This window comes from Corvus hawaiiensis, chromosome 8 (genome assembly GCF_020740725.1).
Source record: "Corvus hawaiiensis isolate bCorHaw1 chromosome 8, bCorHaw1.pri.cur, whole genome shotgun sequence".
Lineage (NCBI taxonomy): Eukaryota > Metazoa > Chordata > Aves > Passeriformes > Corvidae > Corvus > Corvus hawaiiensis.
This window is the reverse complement of record NC_063220.1, coordinates 9,573,735-9,590,333: the sequence shown is the minus strand read 5'-3', so window position 1 is coordinate 9,590,333 and position 16,599 is coordinate 9,573,735. Positions and strand designations below refer to the sequence as shown.

Genomic DNA, 16,599 nt, shown 5'->3' with positions numbered 1-16,599 from the left:
TGTCAGGTCTGGTGAAGGAGAGTTGGTGAAATAGTGCCAAACACCCACTTTCTAATTTTGGTCTTGAAAAGGAACATACCCAGAATCTCTGGCCACTTCTAAAATACAAGCCCTTTGCTGTCCAGCTTTATAATAAAGCTTTTGAATTTATGTCAACTTTTTCTTGGAGTGATTTGTTGAAAGTCAGTTGGGAAAGAGGGGGCAGGGTCTGCTTTCAGCTGGCTCTGCTGAAGCTAAGAGGATTTGTAGCTGCTTCACTAATCAGAGCTGAGCCAGGAGGCCGTGTTTCACCGACAGTCGCAGTGCTGTTGTCACATCTGTGTCCTCTGTCACTACACCCTCATCTCGGCTTTGCTTGCTCAATGAGCATCTCATTGCCTTAGTGGACACCAGAGAAGGAAATGGGTGTCTTTGATCCTGTGACCAGCAGCAGGGCCACATCCCACACCCAGGGGTGCGTGTTTGACGCAGAGGTGTTGGAAGCATCGGAAGGGGAAGCTCTGAACTCCACTCAGAAAAGTGAAATCCGGTGTTACATCATGTTTTTGTAACTCTCTTCATCTAAGGAGCAGATCACAGAAGTAGTCAAAGTCCCAATATGATGCTGCAGCCCACATCCTGATCATTGCTTCCAGCATGAGTCTATGTGCAGTGAGAGAAGTCAGAGCTTGAATCATGATAGAAATCACATTGGAGGAGATGATTCAAGAGCTGGATTACATGAAAACTGAATGTAACAGAGATGGCAATGAACACATATATATTGAGTCTAAGAAAATGCAGGAAACATAAGGCAGTTAAAAATCTTACTAATGTCTTACTTACTAATTTAATTGTTTCACTGCATTTGTATTGTTACATGGGAATTTCTTAGTAGGTACTTTGTAAAAGACCCTCAATACTGCTTACATACACCTTCTCTAGGTATGGAATCACACTGATTTTTTTCCCCTTCCACTCATAAAAATAGGGGATCAAAGGGGGCACTTGTTTTCATTGTGCTGCAATGTAACTCAGAGCAAACTCTCAGCCAGAGTATAAAGCCAGCTTGTCTGCTTTGCTTCCCTCTATAAAAGATGACCTATAGTACATTTAAAACCTAATATGAAGATTTTAGCATGTTTTTTCATTGTACACTTTTACACTAGTGTATTTTTTTCTGGTTGCAAAAGAGTTATTTCTGTAATATAAGTAATACAAAAGTCAGAAGAAAAGCCTCAATGGCTTTATCATAGTTTTGTGCAGTTTCTAGAGTCTGATTTTAGTATCATTTACGAGAAAACTGCTTAGGCTATTCTTTGGACTGTTTTGAAAAGCATAGTAAATAAATACAGTGTTTTACTCAAACACAGTGATTCTGTATAATAATGAATGTTTCTTGTATGATTGTAGAGCAGCTTTCCTGTTTTTCTAACCTTAAAAAATTCTTGGCTTACTGTAAAATAAGTCCAGACAGAGATAATTTTGTCACTCATTTGAAGAGGATCCTGAATTAGTCTAATGGGAATTGCAGCTTAGCAAGATCTTTTTACACTTGTATAAATCCACAGGCTTAGTAGTAAAATCGCATTTCAGTATTGAAAGCTTGGTGGTGATGTTGTGTTGCCATGGAATCAGGCAAATGGGAAAAATTTTGGAATGCCACGAAGGAACAGACTTCCAGAGCTGCATGTGCTCCAAAAAGCTCAAATACTGCTGGGTTTCACTTCCAGAAAAGGGAGATTTTATCCTGCTTCCATTGAAGCCAATGGGAGGTTTGCCACTGATCTCAGTAGGAGCGGGAGCATGCCTGAGTTTTGCAGTCCATCTTTTTAAAGTCCTTAAACCGAAGTGTTTAGCATGCCAATGAGTCCAGGGAGGTGATTTGCATATGATGGCCAATGAGCAGAACCCTGGCTTTGTGTGAATAAGCTGCTGACCACATTTGTGCATAGCAGCCTGCAGAAGAGAAAGAGCTGGCAGGACTCTTTTTTTCTAAAATAATGATTGGTCCTTCCTATGTTTAAATTCCTCATGAAGCTTCCAGTGAAGTTCAACAAAGTACCTGTTTGCTGGACAATGCTGTGGGGAGGAGGAGGGAGCAGGGACAAGGGGACTTCTTTTCACATTGGCTGTATCCTGGGTCTGTTCTCCAAGCTCATTTCCAGCGATTCCCATGATGTCACTTTTAGTAATGGAGACATGTTTACAAAAGAGTACACAGCATCCTCTTTAAAAAGAAACTTTCAACTTGGGGAGCACTACAAAAGTTAGGAAACCAAAAGCTGTTTGAGGAGGGAGTAAAGATCCAGACAAAGGTTCTTTGTTTGCAGTGACCGAACTTGACCTCACATGACTATTAACAATAATGAATATGCAGTTTGGCAGTGGCAGAACTCAGTGTCAGCATTATTGCCTGTGGTATGCAATATATTAAGAGCATCTGAGAGTGGCAAGTGGCCACGAAATGGGCTGATAAAATTGTATGTAAAAATGGTTTTTGTATACTTTATATCTCCTTTCAAGACAAATGATTTTTTTCTCTTCTATTTCATCCCCCTTATCTTAAGAACAAATACAAAATTCATTAAGAGTAGAGTGACTCTCTCCTATGTAATATAGCATATCATGTTTCTGTAATTTTGAAAAGATAAGGGGCATTTCAGCCCAAGCTGCTCCTAGCTTTTCCCTTGAACTTGTTACATTAGTACAAAAAAGGCTTTTGTTCTAACAGAAAAAAACAGTGTAACTAACTGGTTTAAACCTAATATAACTAACTTTTACACTTCCAAACTTAGCACCATTTTTCTATCAAGAAATTACACATATGCATTTTGCACAAATCAGAAAATCCTAACTATCCAAAGGAATTTGCCAGCATTTTTAATCTAGCAATACGGCATGGCAGAATTTGGAACAAGATTGTCCCATACTCGTGCCTTGAGCAATTATCTGCCATAACAGTGCAAGCTTCCCCATGCCTGCTGTGAGCAAGGGGGACATGTTGTAAGGGTGGTTAGTTCAGTTCTCCACTTTTGTTTCTTGAGAGTATTTGCGAAGCTGACACTCTATCCAAGAGCTGATTTTATCTGAAAAACAACAGATGAAGCAACTAATTTACTGCATATAGGCCCTAAATACTGCTGGATATTCAAAGTTATTACCCATTTGTAAATCATTAAAAATTGGTATGTGCGGGAGACTCTGGTGTTAAAAGGATACATTTCATTTGCAGGTATTTCAAGTGCCACTAATAACTTTAATGTCAAGCCAAATAAACTTCTACTTCTTGTCAACTTCTCTGCAAAAAGCAAAGACTTTCTTCTCATCTAGTTCCCTCTTCAGAAATCCAGAACTGCTTTCTACCCTTCCAAAAGAGAAACCAAGGAATATAACAGAAAATAGAGAAATCTGAGACCTAAGGGCAGTATGGGCAATTTTGAAAAAATGGCATCTCATAGAAAAATCACAAAATTGTGATCTTACCAAATTTGCTGTGACTCATCCTTGAGTCACAGAACTGCAAATTGTTCTAGAATAACAAAATCCCTAGTCATTATGAGGTTCTAGGCAAGTGTTTCATCAGTATCTCAAAAGGAGGCACTTTTCACTGCTGAAGTTTGCTCTATTGTGAAGTTGTTGGCTTTAGATGGACTTGTCACATCTTGTAAAGTACTGTAGATATTGAAAGTCAGGATCACAGACAGCTCTTTCAACAACAGTGCTCAAGAGGCTTTGCAACAGACTGTGTGACCCAGGTATTGAATCACATGATATCCCACCCCTCCCCTCATTTTCAGGAATTTGGGACCATAATCAAGGCAGTGTTGGGTGGGACGTTGGAAGAGTCTTAATGCCTTTGATGTAAAAGACACAAGACCTGTTGGTTGGGAAATTTTCTCAGAATTTTGGAGCCATCTTTTGAAACACCTTGGGAGAGTTAGGAAAGTGTCTGGGCATCTGTTCTGCTCTGATGCAATGGTCCTGATGCAGACTGCCATATATTCCAATGAAGGCTTTACACTCTCAATACTTTCCAATCCCTTATGTGATTATCTCTTATATAAATGAACAGAGAGACACCTCCAAAGGTGAACACACCCTGCTCCCCAATTTATCCAAGCAAACAAAATGGATTTGTTCATTTTTGGTTTTGGAAAAAGCACAAAGAAACTAAATATCCCCATACATGTCTAGATATATTTCCTTTTTGTAAGTCAGTGTCACTAAAAAATAGGTCTCCAGCTTTAGTTTACCATAGATATATATAATTAATTTTATGTAACTGAAATTTTATCTATGAACACAATGAACAAAAAGTAAACTATAAATTTTGTCTCAGCATGACAAAATTAACTGAGAACCCCGACAAAAAGCAGTTTTTTGCTCTTGGCCTTCTCTCTGCACTAATCTGGCTACACCACTTGTTACATTCCAATTCTGACACTCAAGTCATGTTGAGCAATTTTCCCACAGTGTGTTTCCCAAACAAGGGCATTTTTCCCACTCCCACTTATGTGTCTCTTGCATCTGGGAACTGCAGAAAAATGTCCTTGTTTAAGTCCTAAGATCCAGCCAACCACTGTACTGCAATGCTAGATCTCAAAAACTGTGGGTGATCATTTGACCAAAACGGTACCAATTGGCCCAGCAAAAACATACTTTTTCAGTTACTAAATTACAGATATTCAACTCATATCATGATAAAATCTAACATAGGGGTTTTTTTACTGTTGAAGCATAACCTAATACTTTCCCAAGCACCTTACACCTTCATGAGAGCAGAAATCTTTTTATTTGTATACCCTAAACTCTTGAACTGCCTAAACTCTTAAATTGCCTCTTAAATTATTCCAGGATATTCACCTCAAATTCCAGAAGCCTTGAAAAGGGTAAAATCTCTTTCTAGAACATGATGGTTTTGCAGGTCCTGTCTTTCCCCTTTATAAAAGAACAGAACATATTACTAGCTTTGTATTTCACACATGACCAACCATGGCTTCAGGAGAATTACATCCAGCATGACAGGCTGGATTCATAAAGCTGCTTGTGGGCTAAGTCACCCCACAGCTCTTTCAGATTTAGGATAATGAAGGGTCATACGTGCCTTGTTTATTCTTACTACACTTTCCCCTTTCATTATTTCCATAGGTTGAATAAAGCAAGAGTGGTTTCTGGAAGGTTCTTGTTTATTTTACCTTTACCTACAAAAAAAGACTAAACATTCCCTGAAGCAAAGTACCCCAGGCTGTGGGACAGGGATGTTTTGAGACAGGTCTTTTGAGGAAGAGAAGTGATTGATGCCTTTGATTAGAACATCATCAACTTAGCTTGAGCTACAAGAGAAGATTATATCAGATTTTGGCTTTAAAGCCCTGTCTTTCAGAGACACAAAGTTACAAAGAAAAAACATTTCATCCAGCATAAAACAATTGAGCAAATTTGAGCATCTGTTTATCAGCATAATTTACCGAAAGCATCACAGTCGTTCAGGTAAACTAGAATGGGGGTTAACTCAGGTTGAAAGACAAGATGAGGAGCCTCTTGAAGCCACAGCGTTTTATTTCTTCTGAAGAAAAACATTAGCAAACTGCAGATAACCACCTCTGCATTTTGTGACTGAACTTTTTAATTAATGTTATGGATTGACTACACTGGTGTGGTTTTCTCATAGAATCTTAAGGGTTAGGAAGGAACCTTAAAGAGCATCTAGTCCCAAGCCCCCCTGCCATGGGCAGGGACACCTCCCAGTAGACCAAATTGCTCAAGGCCTTATCCAACCTGGCCTTGAACACTTCCAGGATTGGGGCACCCACAACCTTCCTCAGCAACCTGTTCCAGTATCTCACCACCCTCACAGTGAAGAATTTTTTCTTATATCTAGCCAAAGTTTCCCCTCTTTCAGTTTGTATATAATAATAATAAGTATAATGTAAATGATAAATGATAAACATTATGTTTATATTATGAAATACAAAAAGTAATGAGCAGACCAGTGCACTTTGAATTTGCATTCAGAAGTCTGCTTTAGTGGTCAGAATATACTGGGCATGCATACCTCTGGCTCTTCCTTGCAAAATGTTATCTTCTCATCCTGAGCTACTGCAGTGTCTCTGAGTCAAACTGAGCTTCCCCAATCAAGCTCAGTTGTGTTTCCCCACCAGCTTTTTTCACAAAAGAAATTTCTGTGCATTTTCACCTGTGGCATTTCTCAGACACATATTTGTGGATAGATAATGTTTAGTATTTCTTACATGACATATGCTTAGAATGTGCTAATTAAGTTAATGCATGAAAAATATTTGGAAAGCAGCAGCCAGATTGGAAACTGGAGAAGGCTCCTGTGCACTTTAAAAGTAATTTCTGGAACAGTCTTCCAGGAGAATTATGTTGCAAATATCAGCCCCATGTTCAACCTACATCATGGCATCATCTGATACTTTTGGCCATTCCTCATTCAGTTTCAGCTCCTCTAGTAGATCATTAGTATGTATGGGCCAGGAGGTACCATCAGTAATCCTACCCAGTATGATGAAACATAGAGCAAAATTTCATAGCTTGTTTACCCAAGCAATACCTGTTACTAAAAATAACTTGGTTACTATATTTTAACTAATACTTCAAGGACTGGCATAGATATCTTATCTGCTTCTGATCAGCCCTCAAAATGAGAGCAAATATATTTTGAAATATAATTTATTTTCTAATCTAGGTGTTGTTAAATCTCATTAAAAGGCAGATATGGAGAAAAAGTCATCCATGTCTATACTTAGAATGTTTGGAAGCAGAACCATGCTCAATCAAAGAGTCCGTATGCAATTTTGCAACTCTGTGGTCAGTAGCATGATCCACTCTCTTTGCTTCTCTGCTTTTTCTATTCCTCTGAGGACTCTATGTAAGAAGTTTCCTGACCATAGATATATGTGATATCCCTGTGGTCAGTTAATATTTGGAATTTGAAGAGGCTCTGTACAAAGTAAGGTGTGCATTTTCAGAGAACCACACTAGAAAATATATCCTGGTGGAGCCCTCCAGTGAAGAAGTGCCTGAAATGTAACTTGTGTTTGCTATGGGAATTCAAATGAATCATTTAGAAAGGTTTTAATTAATGGTAGAGAAAAAAGGAGGTAATGTTATAGCTAAAAAATTTTGAATTCCAACTGTGTCTATAATCCTTCTGATTTTGACTTAAAAAACTGTTTCATTTTTGCTAAACTGAGATTCCTTTTCTTATCTCCATTCTCTTCACTTTCTTCCATTTCAGGCTAAATGCACTATTTAGTGCAACATTCAAGCCGTCTTTAGACTCTTTTTCCTCAGTACAGATCTTGACTTAGCCTAATTAAAATTAAATACAAGAAAAAGAGCTAAAACTGTAAACTTAGTATAAAATAAATTTTAAAACCCTCCTTTGAATATTGACTATATCTTCTGAGGTCTTCTCTATCTACATGTTATTTGTGTAACAAATCCTTGGGGTAAAATCATAGCATGGCAAAAGCCAATGGCAAATCTCTCCCCTGACCAGGAAAGCTGCATCCCAGTGGTGTATGATAAAAATATTACATAACTTAAATACTGTGTTACAGGACAACCACAGCTACCTACCTTCTGAGCCCTACTTGAGCGTACACTCCACACTTCTGTATTAACCAAGCACTTGATTTATGCAGGGAGGGCTTAATTAATGTAAAATTTTTTCAACCGAGAGTAACCTTTGAAACCACGCTTACCCTATCAGTTGTGATTTGTGCAGGACACCTCACAGAGCTGCAATCTATGCATCCTTACGTAACAGGCATTAAGAAGCAGTTACACAACTTAATGCAAACACCACCGGCAGATGAAAATCCATGGCACAGACAGGATCTTGAGTAATCATCAAAGCAGTGCCAGAAAGCAAATCCTACCTGCAGAAAACATTTTTTGTGTTAAATCCATTTCCTGGGATGCTCAATAGTTCTGTTGCTGGTAGCCTTAATAGTCTGCCACAAAGGGGATTTTCATTGTCAATTTTTTATCCTTCAAAACCTGTTAATACAAACTTTGACCAATGCTGCCAGAAAATGTGTGTGCAATTCAACTCATATCTTTACTGACTGCAATAATAAACTTTTGGTCTAAAACAAACAGGTCATTAGCAAACAGATACTTTTGTGCACTGAGGTTACTTGGGCCTCTCTCCTCCTGTCATCCCATTTTTCACTCACTGTTCAGACACTTAGAGTTTAATGTCTGAGTATGTCTTCAGGATGCCAGGGCACTGCAACTTTCTCAAATTTAGTACAGGGGAAGAACATACTCCATTTTTCAGTGCACAAAGTTTATTAGTGTCCTTTAATTGAAATTCTTAATTCGGGAAATACTTTTATCTCAGGGGTTAACTTAGGTTGCAGGGTATGCCTAAAGTCAGGCAGTTGTGGCTATCCATACATCTGTTCTAAATTGAAGAAATGGTATCCAGTTTTCTTTGCACTATGTTCAGAATATTTTCTTGATAAAATATTGCATTTTTAATGAAAGGAGCATTCCAAAACCCACTTTAGGTACTTCACAGTGCAGAAGTTGAAGTGCTATACAAAGTATTGTATGGGAAAGACTCTGGTCCCTTTTACATCAGTAGAGATTGGGATGACTCCAAATTTTCACTGGTATAACAAAGTAGAATTTTTTCCTCAGCCAAGATGCACAGGGATGGAAAGACATAACTGTGTAGTCAGAAATTCTAGTTGAAAGATGAGTAGTTTATCACAGTTTAACTACATGACATCTTCAGAAAACACTCAAGTATTTAAAACATCATCAGGCCTCAAATAAGACATGGGTGGGGTTTTTCAGTCTGTGGCATTGCTTGCTTCCTTGACTGATGTGTTCATAATGGATAGAGGTGATGTTTTTGAATCAAATATATTCAAACAGCAATAAAATAGTAATACTAGATAACTAAGGCAGGCAGAGTTGGGCTGCATTAAGGGGGATAGGAATGCTGAAAGATGTTTGGGGTTTTCCTTTTTCACAGCCTCATAAGAATCCACCCATCCAACTTTGCTTCTAACCCACCAGTCTATTTGTCCTGTTGAGTATCCTGTTTTAGTCTTCTATCTCTCCAAACACAATCACTTCGAAATACTGGAATAAATACATTCAGTCACTGAACAGCCTACTCAACAAAGCCCAAAGACCAGGTTTAAGAGTCACCTGAAGACCTGACCCTTCCTGGTTCACCTTTTCATTTTTTTCCCACCTCTCAACAGAAAGAAAACACTCCATTCCTTTGGGATTTTTTGGCTAAAACATGCTAGTGGCAAAATATATCCCTCCTCAGAGATGTGTGCAGTGATCTAGAGGGAGGAAATGATCCACCTGAAAAAGAAGTCCTCATCAACCATCACACGGGTCCAGCTTTAGAGACAGAGGAAGAGTGTGAGGAATACCTGAGGGAGGGGCAGAGCAGTGCAGAGTAGCAGAGCCAGTAGAAGAAGTGTCTGTGGTGCTATGCTCAGACAGTCACATCCCACTGCTTGTGAGGAATAGCATAGTTTCCTGATATTGAATGAGAGTATAAACATGGGGGAGAGGGAGCCCCAGAAAGAAAACAGACTTCATGGAGAATGAGGTCAAATTGTAGCTTTAAAAAGTACATGCTTTACATGTTTTATCCAGGTTAGGGCCTAATTTTGTTTTCTGGGAGTAAAAAAAGGAAAATAACTTAAATACTGATAACATATCTTTTCTCTCATTTAAATTCCCAGTTAAAAAAAAATCCAGTTTGTTTGCATGCCAACAGTTCAATTTACCAGAATCTATTTGTATTAATTCCCTAATTAAAACTACATTACATTTGTCAAAGCCTTTTAGGCCACAGTAATGTCAATGGCATTAATCACCAAAGCATTCTTTTCTTGATCAAGGTGTTTTCCTCAAGTATTGCTACAAGTTACATCCAATTCAGCCATGATTGAAAACACTGTAATTGTGTTGAACAGAAATATCGTTCTTTCCTTAATTAAATAGGTTTCCAAAGTGGTTTCTACCACCTACAGTTTGGAAACCAGTGCACTTGCCATATAGGATGGCTTCTTTCCTTTCCTACTATTGGCAAACTGCTATTTTATCTCTGTATGCTCAGTTAACACCTCTACTTACAAACTAAAGGATCTATGAGTACAGAAAAAATCTGGGAAATGTGATGAAGCATTTATGTATCATCTTCTGACCTTCATATCTTAATTTTTTAAATGTTTCTTTTTACTGGTTATTCCAGAACTGTCTTTTGTCTACAACATCCTAATTGTATTGTTTTAACTAACAGGTACATACAAACATCATTCCACAGACTTATTTTTAATCAGGGATTTCTCGTGCTCAATTGAAAAATAGCAGTAAAGGAACACATAAGATAATTATAAAACAGGCAGCAATTCTGAAAGAATTAAACTGCTCTGCTTCACATATTGCTCCATTCTAAGACACCTGAGAAACATTTATTTTTCAGCCTGCCAGTATCCTGAGCACTGTATGGACTCCTCTAATTGTATTTTCTTTAATACAAAAGCAATGGCAAAATAACCAGTGTACTTCCGTGCCCTGCCAATCCTGCCACATATGTGGTCATGAGAAAGGACATAAATAGAATCTACCCAGATAAAGAATGATTCATACGTAGAGAGGAGGTACCCAGGAGAGGTGCCAGAGATGATCTATGTTCCCTGCTATTTTATCTGTCTTGCTGAGGCACTTACACGGTTCCCGTTGCTGTGATGCCAGAATATATAAGGACATACAGCTGTTCTTTCAACACTCAAATGGGGTGGACAGATTACATGGGTTATCCCGGGTCAGAAGTTGGAAGAAGATCATTGCACAAGCTTCACATGTTCTTGATGGGTAAAAGATGTTTAATGACCATTCCCATATAAATCATCACCTAACCTCATTCCCAAAGCATCCAAGTGTTTCTCAAGTATTCATGCTAAATAGTCAAGAAGTCCCATCTTGGAGGTTTTATTGGACATGAACCAATGGCTGAAATGACTTGTAGCAACTTCTTTCACTGCACAACAACTGCTCTTTTGCTATGGTTGTCAAGGTAAATATATTCCCTAACAAGGGTTCTAAATGTCTATTTCAGTCAATCATTTCAATCATAGAGTGCTGAGTAAGACTATATTTCCCCCATTGTCCATGTGGTCATGGGGGCAGCATTGTACCTGAAACTGCTTTGGAAGAAAAACTTCCCTGTTTACAAGCATGAAGAAGTTATCCCCAAAACATAAGTACATGAGGATGATCTTGTTAATTTACTGAAGCCAGCAGTGACATTTCTGCATGGGACCCAGGCATGTTACTGTCTACTCTGAGTGACGTAAGTTGAGTTTGATGACTGGATGCCACCTGGTAGCTTCTCCTGTAGAGGCACTCATTGCTGGTGGGCTGAGTAACACATTAGTGCATAAATTCTATACATGTGCTTTACCACAAGTGGGGGAATAATGTCCTTTATGCAATTGCTTATGATTCACAGTCAGAAATTTTTAGTATTTTTATAATTATCTTTATCTGTAAGATGCCAGAATACTTACCACCCTGATGGGATGTTGGGTAGGATAATTAACTGTTATTTGGAGCTGCTCTTAGACTGATGAATGTTGAGTCCTGCAAGAGAGAGAAAGATGTGATCCACTGACACTTGATTAACACACACCTATGTCATCACCTCTGCAGCCTTTACTGCAAGAAACAAGCAAGGCTGGATTGCCCAAAATTAATAATGGGTTTGGACAACACCTGTCAATGAAAAGCAATGTCTGTATGTTTACATCTTTTCCATTAAAACACCTTATTTTACAGTTTCATCTGAACAATTTTCATCCAGTACCATCTTTCTAGCACAATGGATTGCCCATCTTTTGGGAGCTGGACTAGATGACCTCTAAAGGTTCCTTCCAACCCAAACTATTCTCCGATTCAATGATTTTACTGATGCTAACACATGGTCATGCTCAATAACCTTAGGCAGCAGAAATTTGCTTCAGATTTCATGATAATTTTTTAAAATAATTTTACTTTCTAAGCCAAATTATTTTTTATTCTTGATTTTAAAACCAAAAGGATATATTGTAGCTACCTAGACAAAATCCTCATGACAGAAAACCTGCAACCAATAAAGGTACCAAGGCAAAAGCATACAAGAACAAATGTCATGAACTTCCAAATGCCAAAGACACATTCTGCAGCAGCAGCATTGCAGCAGTGTCATGAAGGATGTTTTTAGCATGTATTTAATACATTTTAACTTTTACTGGTGACAGTTCAAGGTTAATAAAAATCAGAGGGGTTGGACTGGAACTGATGGCAACTGCTAGAGCGTTTCACACAATGCACCCGCTCAAATGACTTTAGAAGGACATGGGCTTCATCTTTCATATCTTCATGCTGAAATATCTTGGCTATTTCAGCTGTAACCAATGTAAGCTTTAAGACTAATTTAATACATTAACCTTAATATGGTGCAGTCAGATGTAGGAACCAACAAAATCTAAAATGTTCTTAACAGATTTTAATAGCATCTTGCACTAGAGCTGGTTGGATATTTTTGCATGAAAGAATGGATGGAATTATTACATAAAGTTACTCTTTATGGGAATTTTTGTTGTTAATCATCTCTTATTTAATCTAAAAATAAGAGCAATTTTGTCCCAATCACTTGCTGAAAAATGAAGATGTCAGCTCAGAAATACTGCAACACTTACGGAGAGAGAGGATGAGTTCACAGTTTAATAGTGAGAATTTAGTATCAACAATATCATTGTGTTTCAGGAGAGATGCAGTCCAAAGGCAGCTTCCTGTCTTCATTCTCCTCTTCCTGGATCCTGTCAGGATCCTTGTCAATGTTATATGTTCTACAACATCTGCCCTGGTGTAATGCATCTTGAGAGATTTTGTCTGACATAGAAGTTCATGCATCTAAATGCATCTCCCCAGGCCTCTGCAGTGATATTTCTGAATAGAAAAGCTTTTCAGTTTTCTCTCTTTGAAATCTGTGCACACATCTGTGATCACAGACTAACTTTTCTCTGTTCTGTTTACATGGGCAGCACTGCACACACACACGGCAATATTTCCAATAATTTCGGACATGCAGTTTTCTGCCAGTTTGAGGCAGAAAAGCACCAATAGATAATATGGATACAAATTAAAGTCCTGACTCTCAAACACTTGTTGAGCTGAACGGTTCCATGTCAGGAGGGGAATCTCAGTGATGCTGAAGAGGCCTGTGACGTATGTATTACTCACAGGAGCCATGGTGCAAGACTGGAAATCCACTTCCAGCTCATTATGCATGTATGGTTTCAGTTGTCCTAATGGCAGGCTCACACAGATACACACTTTAACTGTACAGCAATGGGAGTAACCAAGCCTATAGCCATTCAGCACCAGTGTAACAGCAATGTACTGCAGCAGACACCTCTCCACAGCAACTGGGATGAGCTGGTGGCTGCTGCTATGCCATACTTCGAACCAGCACTTTCCATGGACAGGAAACAGGGCAGAATGAGAGCTGTGAGGAGTTCTCACATTTTCACATCAGCATGTCTAAGTGTTCAAACACACCTTCGAAATTTCAGGTTCAACCCCTGGATATCCATTTTGGAAAGAATAAGATTGAAGATGCAATGGCAATAAAAGACAAGATGGAAAGATAGACACAGCTCACTCCAAATCAGAAGATTCATTATTTAGTCTTCTTAAATGTATCACTATAAGAAATTAGATTATTATATACTAATACCTAGGAAAATCCAGTTGCTGATGTATCTAGTAGATATTCAGATGAGTGAGAACAGACTTGATGCTAATCAGGTGGGAAAGTCTGAAATAGCAACACAGAAAACCATTGTGGGTTCTTAATCTAGAGGAGTTAACCATCTGGGGCAATATGGCTTATGTTGTGACCATGATTGTAGCCCCAGCTCTAGCCTGAGAGGAGCTGTGATTCTGCCTCTCTGGGCATCTGTGAGACCTACAAGGTCTTCAAGGTAACAGCTGGTGCTCTAGTACAGTCAGAAGGGGTAAAAATTTGGAGGTTTTTTAAAAGCATTATTAGCACAAAACTGGGGTGGACTTACAGGGCCGAACAAGTTCTGTAAATGATTTGCCACACCTTGCTCTTCCATCTCCTTTGTCTGTGCCTCCTACAACCTAGAAAAATTATCCTAATTCCTGCTGAGTCCTGCTAATACTGAGAGATTACTCAGAGGCTAAGGAAAAGATGAACTGGACTGAAGGACCATCGCACTGGGTGAGCTTCACCCAGCTAAGCCTTGATATTTATATCTGTCTCTCACACTAGAAAGAAACATTAATTTCTAGGGCACAGTCCTGATCCCAGAGTAGATGCCTCAAGCATCCAGGTCCATTGCTCATAACAGGCTCTGAAGGACCCAGTTTCTCTGCACTGAATATAAAATTTGTTTAAGTTGACTATTCCAAATACAGACAAACCATTGACTTCTAGTCATGCCAAACCCCATCCCAGCTGACAACCTTGACAGTCCAGTATTAAAGCAAATCAATGAAGAGTTTATCTAGATGCACAGGACTGATAGGAAACCCTGAGATGTTTGTAGTTACCCAGTGCTACAGCTCATGGAAGTCAAAGCCTGGACTTTGAAATACAGACAACTTCAGATTGATCATCAAAGGCTTTAACCAGCTCAAATCTCCTCCAGCAGAACTTTGCTGGTCCATTTCCCTGCAGGGTTGCTTCTGTCCTTGGAGAAGACACTAATCCTCCCACAAGGATCTCCAAGGATCTTGCTGTGATGGAGCTAATTATAGGTCATCTGCTGATATACAATTAAATATGCTCACCAGCACAATTTGTGGGGTGCATGGTATGTTCTACTATGCCAAGCAAAAGGATCTGACAGTGGACAGGAATAAATACCAGCTTGGACTGCAGGAGATTAGTGATCTGAAGCACCTGCTGTGTGACAGAGACATCCCAGCTTGGATGCCAGTTCAAACAAATTCCTTTAAACAAGGATGCTTTGTCATGTAGTGTTAGGAAACACAATTCTTTGTTAATCAAAATTAAGGAATAATTTTTGAATATTTGCTTTTTACTAGAGACCAGAGGAGGAGAGAACAGAACTGCTAATCCACCCAGTGTGCTACAAATACTGTAAGAAGAGACAATTGTCCCAGTAAGGAGACTGAAAGCTAAAAATATAAGGCAGAGGCTGAAGGGCAGCCAAAGGCACAGGGTGATATTCCATGTCTGTGATCACACAGCTGGCTTGTGCCCAGGGCCTGTTCTCTGTCACCGCAGCACTGCTTAAATACATCCCAGAGTGTGACAGTACAAATAAAAAAGCTGCTAGAGACTGTAGGGAAAAGAAGGGTTGCATGGAATGATGTCTTCACTGTCCTTAAGTTAACATGAAGCCAAAGATTACTGTCAGTGCAAGGGCACAGCTGGCAGAATCTGCTGCTAAATGACTGATCCCACCAGCACCAACCGAGGACTGATGGAACCAGCAGTGGGAGTGGATTATGAGCAGTCTCCAATTGGATCAGAAAGTTGTTTTACAGAAACCATGGCACAAAGCATTCCTTACTGAACTGGACACACAGGTCTGGAAAGGGGCTTTGTATTACCCCAGAGTTCCCCAAGTACTTCCAGTCTGAACACAAGGAGATGTAAAAAGCAGGAGTGTGTTCTACATAATACCACAGAGCCTTTCTGTCTTCTAAAATTTAACCAATAAAAAAAGCAACACAAACAAACAAACATACCTTAGCTGAAGAATCTTGGTGGGAAAGTCAAGCGGAAATTATGTCCTCCCAAAAGTTTCTGCAACTGTCAAAGACACCCAGAGGTCAAAAATACCCAAGAGACCTCAGTGAGAACCATGAGTTTCAGAACAAAGTCCAAAATACTTTGTTCAAGTCATTTCTTCAAAGTTAGGATCAAATACGAAGCAGCCAAATTAAAAAAATAAAAGCATCAAAGGACTAGTTACAGAATATGAAAAATCAAAAAAAACTGCACAATGCACGTGATTCCCTGTGCCAGGGCTAGCACCTAGTATGTACGTACTTGAACATAACAGGATTTATTCCTATCCATGGACTACACAATGTATTTATGTTTGCAATTGAGGTATTGCACAATGCAATGAATAGCAAAGTAATAACAGAGAATAAATCAGTTTCCTTGGCATCAGGTTCTGGATAGGACTAATCTGCAAATAGCACATAACTCATTGGCAATTCCCTTTCATATGCTAATTTAAAGAGAATGATATAGAAGTTCATAAAATTCTGCCCATACTGACATCTATATCTGTTCAGACAACCAGTTTATATAGGTGTTGGCTGTGAGGTGTATTGTCCACTAACCAGAGTCCTGAGCCAAAGATATTTAACCAAAAGGAGTTCCCAGAGAAGGATGAGCATGGAATAAGTAAAGTCCTATCTTTAGGCCATTACATCTATGAAAAAACAACAGTCATCACATAAAAGCAGATTATAACCTTTAGGTGAATTAACAGCTACCTGTTTTACAGGTGGGAGAGAATTAATTTTTTCCAAAAAGAAGGCGGCAGGAGATTT

The 16,599-nt window shown here is 38.9% G+C and overlaps 1 protein-coding gene across 1 annotated transcript in view; it reads right to left on the bottom strand.

Moving 5' to 3' along the window:
• GPAM (glycerol-3-phosphate acyltransferase, mitochondrial) overlaps nucleotides 1-15,843 on the bottom strand; it is a 47,291-nt gene extending 31,448 nt beyond the window's left edge. Inside the window, exons 1-2 of the mRNA XM_048310744.1 lie at nucleotides 15,781-15,843; nucleotides 11,562-11,634 (exon numbers count right to left, since the gene is read on the bottom strand). The gene's annotated coding sequence lies outside the window, so the exon portion shown is untranslated. The remainder of the gene's footprint in view (nucleotides 1-11,561; nucleotides 11,635-15,780) is intronic.
• Between the last annotated feature and the right edge of the window lie 756 nt (nucleotides 15,844-16,599).